Source organism: Balaenoptera ricei, chromosome 12 (genome assembly GCF_028023285.1).
Source record: "Balaenoptera ricei isolate mBalRic1 chromosome 12, mBalRic1.hap2, whole genome shotgun sequence".
Classification (NCBI taxonomy): domain Eukaryota; kingdom Metazoa; phylum Chordata; class Mammalia; order Artiodactyla; family Balaenopteridae; genus Balaenoptera; species Balaenoptera ricei.
Window position 1 is genome coordinate 65,746,938 of NC_082650.1, and position 12,396 is coordinate 65,759,333.

Genomic DNA, 12,396 nt, shown 5'->3' on the forward strand with positions numbered 1-12,396 from the left:
TGGAAAAATATCTGTTTAGATATTCTGCTATGTATTGGAAATATGACAATTGACAAGGCCTCTATTCTCATGGCACTTATTATACTTATCGGAAAAATACCCAACTAGTTACACAAAAATTATAAAATTGCAGCTGTGTTTAAGAGCCTCACATATGAGGTGCTCAATACCATTAGGCTGTCTGACGGGGGAGGAGTCACCTAATACATAAGATGGAGGAAGCCTTTTTTGAGAAAGGGATTATTGAGCCTAAACTGAAAGATAAGTATGAATTTACTACTAGAAGAAGGAACTGAAGAATTTTCTCCCTGAATAATATAGTATAAAAGTCTTGGAGCATGAAGAAACTTGGTAAGGTTAAGGGTGTGAGGGCAGCACACCTGTGGCAGAGAGGAAGGGAGGGAGAGACTGAGATTAAAGGAGACAGGTTGGCACCAAACCATTGCAGAGTACAGAGGGCAGGTAGGGAATTTTCTCTTTATTCTAAGTACAATGAGAAGCCATCAGATTACATACAGCAGAGCGTGGTCATGTTTGGATTCGTATTTCAAAAATATCACTCTGAAAAAATAAACCACTCTGGCTCCTTTGTGAAGGCCAATCTGGACAGGAGCTATAATGGAGGCAGGTAGAACAGTTAGGAAGAGATCTCAGTAGTGTGAATGATAAAGGATGGTAGGGAATTGGGAGATATGGGGAGAAGTGGTCAGATTTGGTTGATTGTTGGGTTGGTATAGGATTTCATGTAGAAAAATCATATTATTTTGGATTTTGAAAGATATTGCACTATTACCTTCTAATATTAAATGTTGTTGGTGAGAAATTGTATGACAAGTTGATGATTAAGTTTAGAGTGAAAAAAGAAGCAGTACTCGGATGAACTGAGATGCTATTTCTAAAAAAGACAGGCATGCTGAGTAGACAAAATTAAAACGGATATTTCTAGAGCACCTGATTGATAGCTTCAATCTAAGTATTTATCTTATATATACTTATATTTAAAGAAGATCAACAGTGCCACAAATAGTATTGTTTTAATTTTTCAAGATCAATAATAAGATTCTTTGTGAATTTTTCATTTAAATGGAATTTAACCATTTATAAATTCTCATTTAAAAAGATTTGTAGTGACTTAAGATGTAACAGGGAGCATTTTTTTTTTTTAACTGATATATTCAGGGAATATTAAACTGATAAGAACAGATACTAAACTTGATCTTAGCCAAAAGGCCTAGAAGTAATATCCAGGGAATATTAAGGTGTTTTGTTCCTTCCTTAAAATTCACCACTTCTTGTACCTGATTTTTAAACATTGTCTGTTTATTGACTATCAAAAATATGTTTTTATTTTATGCTTCCAGTGAAGAGTTTCAGTGGATATTTTTGAGTTTTAAAATAAAAGCATTCAGTTTCTGAATGAAGGATATGTCTTTTATGAAATAGAGTTTTGTACCTCAAAAGCTTTTTTCTGAAGGGGTTATCATTTTTGTTGAATTTCTGGGTCTGTTGACACTATACTTCAGATAAGTAATGAGGACCAATTAAATTATTTCTATGATGTCAGGTAATTTATCTGTATAAAGAATAATAGTAAATTTTTGCAAAGTATATGAAATTTTGCTTTGACATTTAAAAAATAGTTTTATAAAACTGATTATGAATTTTATTTTGTATTTGTTATTCACTTTATTTTAATTTTTTCTGTGAAACATCATTTGGTAACTAGTTTCCTAGAATTGTATAATAGTTTGGTATCACTGATGAATGAATGTTCACTACAACTTGTTTTGGGAAACAAGATTTGAGGAGTTACTTCTTGGGGTATAATAGACTTGTCCTGTGGACTGATGCAAAATGAAATGTGATTGGATTTCTGGGGTCATTGCTTAGTAGTGATTAGGACAACAATTGGACAGTAGCATCAAAGTGATATGTGCTCATTGTCCATCTAAAATTGGCCAATGCTCTTTCTTGATGGCTTATAAATTCATATTTCCTAGAAAATATTTAACAGTATTCTTGAAAGCATAAATCATTTCCAAAAGAATAAATCTTCAGTTATAGTTCCATTTTTTGAAGTCAGTCTTCTAGGCAGACTTCACTGTTTGCAGTCTGTGTGATATTCACCATTTTATTACTTACCTTTCAGAGCTGAGAATCCTCATAAATACCTTCTTCTAATGTTGGTAGATTAGTAGTGGCATTTATTTTTTTATTTTATTTTATTTTTTTAACATCTTTATTGGAGTATAATTGCTTTACATTATTGTGTCAGTTTCTGCTGTATAACAAAGTGAATCAGCTATACATATACATATATCCCCATATCTCCTCCCTCTTGCATCTCCCTCCTACCCTCCCTATTCCACCCCTCTAGGTGGTCACAAAGCACCAAGCTGATCTCCCTGTGCTATGCGGCTGCTTCCCACTAGCTATCTATTTTACATTTGGTAGTGTATATATGTCAAGGCTATTCTCTCACTTCGCCCCAGCTTACCCTTCCCCCTGCCCATGTCCTCAAGTCCATTTTCTACATCTGCGTCTTTATTCCTGTCCTGCCCCTAGGTTCTTCAGAACCATTTTTTTTTTAGATTCCGTATATATGTGTTAGCATACAGTATTTGTTTTTCTCTTTCTGACTTACTTCACTCTGTGGTAGTGGCATTTATTGAGATGGTATATATAAAGGACCTGGTATAGGCCAGGTATATAGAATATATGCAATAAATGAATATTCATTGTTAAATTTTATCATTCTTTATTAATTTAATTATTTTTAGCAGGTCATAAAGAATTACATATTAATCTTTATTTCTAGCAGTGGGTCAGACAAGATAGCATCACTAAAAATCTCTCCTTGAAAATATCTAAATCTGCTGACAAAAATTTTAATTATTTTAGATGCATCAATGGCTGACCAGAAGTCAAAGAATATTGAGAAGCCAAAAATTTAGTGAATTTAGTACCCTGAAGTGGTAAACAACTACTAAATCTGAATTTTTTGTTAGGAGCCAAACAGGTGAACTTGAGCTTTTATTTTTCTGGTCATATATGGAAAATGAGGTATGGAATTCAAAGTCCAAAATGGCCAAAGTTATGGAGTCCAATTGAAGAAGTATTTGCATAAATCTGAGAGTCAAAATGGCATCATGACCAATGTAAGAGTAAACTTGACCAAACTTACTTTCCAAAAGCATGAAACAGAAGATTGCTTATTAAAACCTTAGAAATGAATTGCAACAAAAAGAGCTCTCCCCTATCAATACCAAAACTCAAATAACCTTAACATGACCTCTAACCTCTATTCATATGACTCCACATTGAAAGTCTTTTAATTTAGCTTAGAACTAGATACATGTATATGTATAACTGAATCACTTTGCTGTACACCTGAAGCTAACACAAGATTGTTAATCATCTATACAACAATATTAAAAAAATAAAAAAAGAACTAGTTGTTCCTGCTGACTGATGCTACCAGTGGACTTACAGAAACAAATGCAAATCTTGTTTGCAGAAATTTGCCTTCACAAAATTCTCAAGTTATTTCGGTAGAAGGTGTTACATGAAATAGAAGCACATAACCAAAAAGCAAAAATACACAAGGAAATAATATATGATGAGTTTTAGGCAGCAGAAAAAAAAAAAACAGAGAGAAGATTCAGAACTGAAAATTAATATTAGAATTTAGCAGATATAGAATATAATTGGATTGGTTTGTTTAAGGAACTAAACAAATTGAAAATATGAGTAAAAACCAAAAAAATGATGTAACATAACCATGTAGGTTTGAAGAAAAATCACAGATTCTATTAATGAAATACAATCATTGAAATAAAAAATTCAGTTATGATGTAGCTGAATAGTACATTAGTGAACTAAAAAAAATGTATCTGAGGAAATTTTCCTTTATGTAGTGGCAAGGAAATATGATAAACGTGAAAGAGTTTTTGAAAGACATGAAGATATGAGAAGAATGAGGTCTAACTTGCATATAATTAAAATTCTGCGATCAGAAGAGAGGGAGAATGGGGCAGAAACAATATCTGGGAGATAATGGATTATAATTACAAAGAAATTCATTCATTCCGTAAATATTTATTCTGTCAACTTAGTACTGGATATATAACAGTGAAACAGTGAATAAAACAGATACAAATCTCTCTCTACCATCTTGGAACTCACAATCTAATCACTAGTAGAAGAGAAGCACCAACTGACAGATGCTTTCCTCTTTCCCTGCTGGATGATCCCGAGATGTTTTTCAAAAGACTTTCCAATAAATTTGTAGCCTGGTACTACAGTCAAATTGATATTCTTTGTTTTTTGCTTCAATCTCTTTTTCCATCCTTCCTTTTCCCCAGAATCACACTTCTACGTAAACTACTCATGCACATAGCTTTCTCCGAGGCTTTGCTTTTGGGGAAATCCAGGTTGTACCAGAAGTGACCCTAAAATCTTGACCCTCAAGATGGATTTGGAACTGGATTACTTACAAATTAAATGGCAGTAAAGACCCAATAAATTTAACAGTAAGTATGCTGCTATGAAAAACAGTATGGAGGCCCATAAAACAGAACTGCCATGGGAATTCCTTGGCAGTCCAGTGGTTAGGGCTCCATGCTTCCACTGCAGGGGGCACGGGTTCAATCCCTGGTCAGGGGACTAAGATCCCATAAGCCATGCAGCACTGCCAGGAAAAAAAAAAAAAAGAAGAAGAACTGCCATTGATCCAGCAATCCCATTCCTGAGTATTTATCCAAAATAATTGAAATCAGGATCACAAATAGATATTAGAATTCCTATGTTTATCGCAGAGCTATTCACAACAGCCAGGGCATGGAACCAATCTAACTGTTCATTGCTGGATGAATGGATAAAGAAAATGTGGTCTATACGTACAATGGAATATTTTTCAGCCTCAAAAAAGAAGGAAATTATGCCATATGCAACAACATGGATGATGCTTCAGGATATTATGCTAAGTGAAGTAAACCATTCACAGAAGGATAAATACTGCATGATTCCACTTACATGACACATCTAAAATAATCAAATTCTTAGAATCAAAAACTGGAATGTTGGTTGCCAAGGGCTAGATGGAAGAGGAAATGGGAAGTTACCGACCAAGGGGCACAATGTTTCAGTTAGGCAAGATGAATAGGCTCTAGAGATCTTCTGTACAGTATACGACTTATAGTAAGCAATACTGTATTATACGGTTAACATTTTAAGAGGGTAGATCTCATGTTCACTGTTCTTACCACAGTATAATAAAAATTTTAAAAAAGAAAGCATAAAAACAAAAGGTGAACAGATTCAGGTTTTTCTACCTTTCTTAGTCAATATATAGTCCTGGGAGAATTGATTAATCATATGTAAATGCATTAAAGGAGATTCTTACTTCATACCATACACAAAAATATATAATAAATAGATTAAAATTTCAACAGAAAGGAAAAATTGTAAAACTTTTTGAATACAATGTAGGAGAACATCTTCATATTTTCTGAGTAGGAAAATATTTACAAGACAGAAAATACACAAGCCGTTAAGGAAAAATTGATAAAATTTACTTCAGTAAAATTAAGAATTCTTTCCATCTAAACACACCATAAAAATTAATAATATACAATGAAGTGAGAAGATATTTGCAACCTATGTAACTGACAAAGGATTAGCATGCAGAGCTCCTTCAAATCAATATAATCAAAACAAAGAACCCGGTAAAAAAAATCTTGAATAGTCATTTCACACAGGATGAGACTTAAATGGCACATAAGCCTATAGAAAGATGCTTAACTTCATTAGTACTTAGGAATATGTAAAATAAGTCTACAATGAGACGCAGTTTCATGTCCACTAGATTTGCAAAAATATTATACACTTGACAGTATCAAATGTCGGAAAAAATGTAGCACAATGACAAACTCTGATACTCATAAGGTGTAAATTAGTACAAACACTTTGGAAAACAACTGCACATTATTTAATAAATATGAAGATGAACTAGCCCTAAACAGAGCAATTCTACTCCCAATTATAGACCTAAAGAAACTCTTTCAAACATGAACCAGAAGACGTAAGAATTTTCATAGCAAAAATTTTAATGGCAAAACCAAAACAGAACAAAACTGAAAATACAACTGCTCATCAATAGTAAAAGTAAGGAATAATTGGAGTCACCCAAACAGAGTTCATACCTCTGCCTGGTGCCCTGATTTTTGTGCCACAGGTCACCTCTACATCACCTGTCTCTGGTGGCCAGTGGGGCTTATGCTTGTGGGTCCCACAGGATTGTAACCAATAGAGAAAGATTTCTTAAATAGCTGCCACCCCCAGGGCACAGTCAAAGGAAACAGAACAAGAGTTTGGTCTTTCTGTGAGGGAGGCCATTAGCTAATTATCATGGCTGTGGCCTGAGGGGCAGGCTTCTAATTAAACACTCATCTAGGGGCTGACTGTAATCCTTTGCAGAGAACACAGAGAGCAGGAACCATCTACAAGGTCACCCTGTGCCTTCTTCCAGAGTGCCAGTGTCTCCTGGAGGGGAACTTCATATGCATCAGGTATCCGGATTTTTCTGTCTGGTGCCCTGTTTTTTGTTGTTCCTGCTCAGGAGATGTTCCTTGATCACCTGGCTCTGGTGACTGAGGGGCTGGCATTTCTGGGTCCCAAGGGACTGTGGAAATCAGAGAGAGGGCACTTGGTAGGCTCCCACGCCCAGGGCACTGCACAGTCAGTTGACTGGAACATACTGCTGAGTCTTTTTGTGAAGGAGGCCTCTTTGCTTGTCTTGGAGATTCAGCCTGAGGGGCAGGCTTCGGGCTGGCACACCTCCAGTGGCTAGGAGCTGCTGTCAGTGAATGTAGGCTGTGGACAGCATCTTGGTGATCTCCCTCTGCTGCATCTCAAAAGAGAAAGAAAGAGAGAGGAGAGAGAGAGGGAGGGAGGGAGGGAGAGAGAGAGAGAGTGGAAGGAAGGATGGAAGGAAGGAAGGAAGGAAGGGAAGATGAGAGAGAGAAAAAAAGAACTTTGGCATATCCATGGAGTGGTTTACTAGTCAATAAAAAATCAATTAATTAATTTCAACTATAAGAAACAACATGGATGAAACTTTAGACCATAACGTTGAGCATAGAAAGCCAGTCACTAAAAACTATAAGCAGTATGACTCCATTTATATGAAGTAAAAAAATAGGCACAAGTAAAGAGTATATATTAAATAATACAGAGGTGGAAAAACTATAAAGAAAAACACAGAAATGATTTATACAAAGGTTAATAATATACATACTTAGAGGAGGGAGATATGGGTATACTTTTGGGGAGGGACACACAAGCCATATAAAAGGTAATAATGTCCTTTTTTGGCATTTGGTCATATATCTACACACACACACACACACACACACACACATTTAAATACTTTTATCAACTGGGCATTCAGTAACTACAATTTTTAAAAGAAAAATATCATATTTGTATCTTCTAAATAATTCTTCTCTTAGGACCCTATTTCATTGCTCTATGGTTTTATCTCTCATGCATAAATTGGCTCTGACATTAAGAAGCATCATGGCAGCTTGGGATAATGAAACCATAGAGACCTTGGCAGTAGAGTATAGACAGTTCAACACAATCAGTAGTACTCTAGATGTCTACATGAGCTACTTATACTTTCTAAAGTAACTAGGGAAAGGATAGTTAAAGTCTTAAAATGGCAATATACAAACTTGGAATATTCATTTTTTTAAATTTTCTTTAAAAAATTTGATAAGGGCTGGACTAAATGAGTTGATATAGCATGGGAACAGCTTTGCTGGTACTTTCAAAGTAAGCTTGATTTTTCTCATATCTTTTAGACATCTATGATGATTCTTAGATGATGAAGATCATTAAGTTTACAATTATGGAATAATTTTCAAGTGCTTTCAAACTAATAGGCTGACACAAGAAATGCAGTTGAGTCCTAGTAAAAAGAAGGGACTTTGTTCTAATCTCTCAGGCAGGCTACTCACCTGTTTAACTTTAACAGCAATCAATGACTTGACTTCTTCATGAATTCTAGAATGTGGAAAATTTATCTGACTTCAAAAACATGGTGAAAATCAATTTTGAATTTGCCCTTAGATCAGGTAAATGTATTACACTGACACTGAAAACACATCTATCTGTCTTTTATTCTGACTTAACCCAACTGAAAAACAAGCAAGTAAATTGAATTCTGAGCTGGGCAGTGAAAGAGAGGCTTCTGTGGTTTCAAGGATTATCTGAAGCTCTTTTTCCTTCTTTAGGAGCCTTGGGGAAGTGGAAACCCTTCCAAGTTAGCAACCTTTCCTTTAACTATTCCTTACATTACTTACAAGATCTAATCATTTATCCACGAAGAGCATTTGATCTGGAACCCTGTTTGCTCTGTGTCTCCAAATGCATCAAAGCAACAAAAACTTTATTGCTGATAGCCATACTGGCATATTTAAAATTCTGCTCTTTTGAATGCTGAACTTTTCTTTTTAACCTCATAGTCTTGCAGGTAAATCAAGACTAAATTTCACTTTCAATAGATTGAATTTATAATTAGCCCCAGTAAGTATAGCTTGGCTTAATATTGTCACATATCACTGGGAAAAGATGGTTATGGAGAAGGGCTGGGGGCATATGTTTCAGGCGAAAAAAAAATCTCAATTTGGAGATAGATGTTATAAAGTAAATGTAGAACATGTCATAGGAAATAACCATTGTTATGTGAGTTGTTAACTTTGCATCACCATCATCCTTCAGCAATATCTGGTTAGTGATAAAGGAAGGCGGGGATAAGGAAAGGATTTTACACTATCCTGTGTATTTACTTAGGTTGCAGGGAGGACCCTGTATCTTTATGACAGTAGCCAAAAAGCTACTCAGTGACTAACAATTTAAAATATTTTTCCTGGAAAATATTTTAAATTCCTTAATACACATTAGCCCAATTTTTAAGTTCAAGCCACACTGACATTTTAGATTATGCTAATTTTGGTTTGCTTCCTAAGCATTTTTAAAATAGGGTTTTTTTGTTTTGTTTTTAAAGTTCTGCTGTGAGCAAAGTAATGATGAAAGCATTGCTATTTGTTCTAAAAAGTTGCTTTAGTTTTGCATTCCATGATTTTTAGATGGAAATCCAAATGCAATGAATTAAGGAAAAAACTGGCTTTCTATTAATGTCATTTAAAAAATTAAAGCACTGTCTTCTCTCCAATAAGAATATGCCAAATTGCCTACAGGACTGATCTTCTGAAAAGTTTCCAAAGCTTGATTAATCTTGTCCCATCTTAAAAGTTATGTTTGATTTGTTATATTGGTTAAATAATGTTCACAGTTGTTAATTAAAATATGCATTAGTCATGTATGTGTTTACCACTGCAAAGAGTGATATTAACTCAAAGACCTTTCCCCTGCTCTATTTTAGTTAGATGAACTACTGTAATTGGATTTAGATTTTGACTGAACATATTCCGTGAAGCACTCTAAGGCTTGAGACCATTAGGTAAAAGTTAAATAATGATTTTTAAACATAATTAACTGCTGACAGACTAGTGAACTAAAAACCAAACTAAACACTGTACCATATTTTGTCATACTAGTTTATGATTCAAAAAACAAAAAATGTTTTATCATTTTGATTCTATCGTGAGTAGGAGCCACAATCATTTAAAGATTCCCAGTTGGGAGCAGTTATAGTTAATGTTCAGCTCATGAGGCTGTAAGGATGACTGCATATCTTGGACTTATTTGTTATGCTGGAACAATGTCAGCTTAATAATTGTTCTATAAAATTCATCACGTTTTTAATGTCAGGTAGTAACTTGGGTAATCATTTAATTCTTTAAGTTTCTCATGCAAGATATTTATCCAAGATAACAGAAGAATTACATTGGTTCTTGTTTACTTGTAGAACATGATACTTGGTGATAATCATGTAAGAAAAAAGGAGACAAGCAAATTAATCAAGGAAAATAGATATTTCAAAGTTCTTAGAACTGTATGTTATGTATATGTATGGGTGTATATGAAATCAGGTTCATTAACTAGTTAAGCTTCCATTAACTAGTACATCCTTTTCACACCAATATGTCTAACATGAAACTATTCCTAAATAAATTAGGGTACAAATAATAATAAAGCTTTAATGAGGAGTTAAATTATGATGACTCAGAGTGCTATGATGTTTCTTATATCTTAGTTTGCTATCCTAAATTTTCAGAAAAATATCTTTTTAAAACCTTTATCAAACCCAAGCAGACTCTCCTAACTTTCTAAATTCCAAATGTATGGCTGTTCCTGGCAACAAAACTTTCCTCATTTGACCCACATACTGCATCTTACTCTTTCTCTACTAAGAACCTTTTAAAAATGTGGTTTCTTATTGTAGCATTTTTTTACAATGATACTATACTTTAACAGTTCCAAACTGTACATCCTGTACGAAGCCTCTCCTCTCAGTGGGTTTCTTATTTCTGTGTGGAATTTTATATCTTGCAGTGTCCTGTAAATAAAGATTAAATTCCACTCTTTAAAAAATGCCCTGTTCTTCAGAGTGCTTTTAATGCACTGAAGGTATTGGTAAAGCAAAAACTTCTATGCAGATTCTTTTGCCTAGAAGATCCTCTTTAGATAGTCAAGTCCAACATTTTGAAACAAGGTAGAAGCATTAAAGAACAGAAAAAAATGTTGGAATTAATTTTGCTGTTAAACTATTGTTTCTTCAACGTTGAAGGTACTATTTTATTAGATCATCTTTTTTTCATTTTAATAACTGATGATTATATATTTCAGCAGGTTACTCTAATAATTTTTGTTCAGTATATAGAGAATGTTGGCACAAATGTGTTTGTTATCAAGATTATCAATTAACCGTGCCTTGAATGCCCTTTTGTCCCTTTGCCACATTAAGATGTATGTTAATATATGCATGGGTATGTAAATGAATGCCATTATACGAACATCAGTAAGTGGTTTTGTAGTTCAGATCTTTTAAAAATATTCTGCTCCTGGCATAGCTCAATGACAGGTAAAATCTTGGTAGCTCCCAGGAGGCTGGCAAATTTTCATATAAACTGATAGCAGATTCTCCCTTCTTATGCCCTTACTTTCCTCGGAAACATTTTACATTGAGATACAAATTATATAGGGATAATGCTGTATTAGTCACAGCATTACCCCTATATAATTTACACTTTAAATTATATAGGGATAATAAATTCTTGTCACAAAATCTTGTATGTTTCATCAAATTCATTGTTGAAATTTGTAATTTTCTGAAAGTATGGAGACTAACATGCATATATGGTTTGTAAGGCAACAAAAAGAACTAACTGCATTCAAATGTTTCTAGGTTTCATTTCTTCACGTGTCTAGTACACATATTTTTTAAAAACCATGTCAGTCTTAAAAACATGAGATATATCACTGGATTCAAATGAGGGTTTTGTTCTGTTAACACTTAGCTGTGTCACAGTCATTAACAATGTTCTCTAGCTTCCTCGGGCCATAGTTTTCTCATCTGTAAAATGAGAGACTCATACTCAACAATTTCTAAAATCTCTTCTGCCTGAAATAATTGTCTAATTCTAAATTTTGTGTTCTCTGATTGTAATGCTCAATTAGAATAAGGACTAGAAATTTTGCTTAATATATAATGATAATATCATGATTTCATACCCCAACCTGAAATTTGACTTCAAGAAACAGTTAAGTGATTTCTAGTAGTTGACATTTTGAAAGGACAAATGTAAATTACTAACTAAAAAAGAGTGGACTTGATTGTGAAGCTTACTGATTCACAGCATATATTTAATGAAGTTTGAACTAAAGTTTCTGTTGTTGTTGTTTTGCAAACAACCGGAACAGACACTTTTCATGCCCTGCTGCCCTCAAGTTCAGCAGCGGCATTCTGGGGCTGCCTACCCAGTAAAGCCCAGACTGGGCAACAAGCTCTGGGTTTCTAGCCCAGCTTCAACAAGAGGATCTCCATTTTATATGTTCCTCACAACAGCATTTTGCATTCAGTTTTATGTGAAAAGTACTAAGGATCCTAAGTAAAAAAATGAATTGATGTTTAGGAATTATTGTAATAGCCAATATTTAAGTCAGGTGAGTGAGAAAGCCTTTGCTGGGAATGTGTTGCTTCATGCATTGGTGACCACCCTTGTTGGCATTCTTCAGACTAATTTTATTCACCTTTTAACCATGACTTTACTGAAGACATCCAGAGCATTTAATCAACTGTGCAGCAGACATAACTCTAGGAAGGAAACTGCATAAGTTTGGGTTAGAGAATCAATATCCCAAAAACTCTCAGTCAGCTTGGACTACATCTGATAAGGTGAAGTTTAATGAAGCCGTATTTAAAGTTTT

General features: G+C 34.3%; 1 pseudogene; it reads right to left on the bottom strand.

Annotated features, from left to right (window-relative positions):
• Positions 1-1,134: 1,134 nt before the first annotated feature.
• Positions 1,135-1,242, bottom strand: LOC132376506 (U2 spliceosomal RNA; annotated as a pseudogene).
• Between the last annotated feature and the right edge of the window lie 11,154 nt (positions 1,243-12,396).